A 2,500-nucleotide genomic window follows, 5' to 3' on the forward strand; every position below is an offset into this window, starting at 1 on the left:
AATGTCAGATTAATTGGAAAAAAAAAACCAGATAGACAGACTCTCGTTTTCTATTTCCATTGGTTGTTAAATTGAAATCAAAAGTAGAGGAAAAAAAACAACAACAACTTTATCTTTCGATCATCCTGCAACCCCAGACCCTGTCGGAGCGCCAAGTGACAAGAACATGTACATTCAACAAATGCCCGAACGCTCCCCGACACTTTCCCATAGCTTGTTGCTAACGTCGATATCTCTAATGCCCCCCTCCCCCCCCCCCCCCCCCCCCGCCCTACCAGTTCCCTTCAGCCCCTACCCACCCCACTGCCCCCAACAGTCTCCTACCGCCTTTCCGCCACCCACCTCACCCACTAACAAGTCCCAATTTGCTTTCCTCCCTCATCTCCTAAACGACCAAGTCCCACTTCAGCCTTTCCAGCACCCCCCTCCCCCCTTCACACACACACACATTAACACGCCACCAACACCGCTAATTCGCTATCACACGAATCGGACTCCCATCGAACGCTTTCGAAGCCGCTTTGAAGTGTGGTTCACGGCACTCGAGCCATGAGTACGACTCCCTCCTTTCGCATCAAAGACCTCCCTGGGCTGCGACCCTTTACGCGCGCACGCTCCCTCCTTCGGCCTCCGTAAGCAGCTCCTTTCCCCTCCTATTCCTGTGACCCTTCCTTCGTCTCACAACTCCTTATCCTGTCTGCCCCTTCTTCCTCTTTTTATCGTGCTTCCTCTTTCCTATCCTCTCCCTCCATCCTCTTTTTCCTTCCTACATTCTCCTCTCTCATTTCCTCATTTTCATTTCTACATTTCCTCCTCCTATTCTTTTATTTCATATTGGAGAGAAGCATATCGAAAAAAAGGGATGGATGGGGAGGATGAGGGACAAAGCCGACCCTGAGAAGGAAGGAGAAGAAAAGGGAACAAGGGAAGGGAGACAGAACACAGCAAGAGAAGGACGAGCGCGAGGGGGAGTCCTGATGTAGGCGGATCGAGGCCCTGAAGCGCCGGCCAGGCTCTCATCGGCGGTGCCTTCCCGTTATTCGGCGCTTGTTCTCGCCTCCGTCACGAGGGGGGGGGGGGCGACTTGGCACCCGCGCACGGTGAGGCTGGAGAGGCCTACGGACGGTGTTACTAGCTAGTCTCATCCACCCTTTTCTCTCCTCTATTGCTTCTCCTCGCTCTCCCTCTTCGTGTTTCAGTTCTTCTGTCATTTACTGTTTGTCTATCTGTGAGTCAGCTTGCCTCACACACACACACACACACACACACACACTCTCTCTCTCTCTCTCTCTCTCTCTCTCTCTCTCTCTCTCTCTCTCTCTCTCTCTCTCTCTCTCTCTCTCTCTCTCTCTCTCTCTCTCTCTCTCTCTCTCTCTCTCTCTCTCTCTCTCTCTCTCTCCCTCTCTGTCCCTCTGTCCCTCTGTCCCTCTGTCCCTCTGTCCCTCTGTCCCTCTGTCCCTCTGTCCCTCTGTCCCTCTGTCCCTCTCTCCCTTCTTCTCTTTCCCAAACTTTCCCATCTCTCACTTCCCATACCTCCCCGAACCAATGCTTGCAGATCGAGGTCTATGTACGCCGACCACCTTCGCGGACCCAGCGACCGCCGACCGCCAACAGGGAGCGATGCACTCATGTAGGCCTATGAAGAAGACATATTTCCGGCGCGCGACAATGCCATCATTACCCTCACGCCTGACTTGGCACACACATACAAGCTCGCGCACACACACACAGACGCACATACGCACACATACAGATGATGATGATGGTGATGATGCTAATAAAAATAAATGAAATAACGATCCTTACAATAATAAGAAAATAAGAACAATATCAGAAAAAAATCCAAATATCGATATAATAAAAAAACAACGAAAGGAATAATAAGAAAAAAAAAACATGATCGCAACAGCAATGAAGCTAATTATCATAATGATAACGTTAATAAAAATGACTGACACAGGAATCCGCAACGTCATCCATTTAATAATATGTAATGTCAACCAGAATGCACATCGAATAAGGAACAATAAGCGACATCCCTTTCTCATTTGGGTTCATATTAAGCCTTAACTTCGCCTTAACACGTGCTAAGTATACCTCGTTTCTACCGGCCATGTCAAACTACTTACTTATTTCCTCACTAACTTCTCCCGTGCGTATTTCAGGGGAAAGGATGGGGGGGGGGGGGTAAAAGTCTAATACAAATGGAAAAAAAAAACCTTTTGAGATTGTCGCAGAGTAAAAACAAATACATTATTTCTTCTGTCTTCTCTCATGCACTGATACACGGGCAAGTGGAATGAATTCCCGCTGAGCCTTCTGTATGTACAGTGTTCTGAAATATCAGTCTATATACTGCACGTATAAGAAAGGGTATAAGTTATGAAAAGAAAATTTTGAAGCCCCTGTTTGTGTGTGTGTGTGTGTGTGTGTGTGTGTGTGTGTGTGTATGTGTGTGTGTGTGTGTGTGTGTGTGTGTGTGTGTGTGTGTGTGTGTGTG

At 48.3% G+C, this 2,500-nt stretch overlaps 1 protein-coding gene across 6 annotated transcripts in view; it reads right to left on the reverse strand.

The window, feature by feature from the left end:
• The window catches only part of LOC125042979 (ecdysone receptor-like), a 302,029-nt gene that overhangs the window by 142,152 nt on the left and 157,377 nt on the right, over positions 1 to 2,500 (reverse strand). The gene's annotated exons all lie outside the window — the stretch shown is intronic.

The sequence above is a fragment of the Penaeus chinensis genome, chromosome 33 (genome assembly GCF_019202785.1).
Source record: "Penaeus chinensis breed Huanghai No. 1 chromosome 33, ASM1920278v2, whole genome shotgun sequence".
Taxonomy (NCBI): domain Eukaryota; kingdom Metazoa; phylum Arthropoda; class Malacostraca; order Decapoda; family Penaeidae; genus Penaeus; species Penaeus chinensis.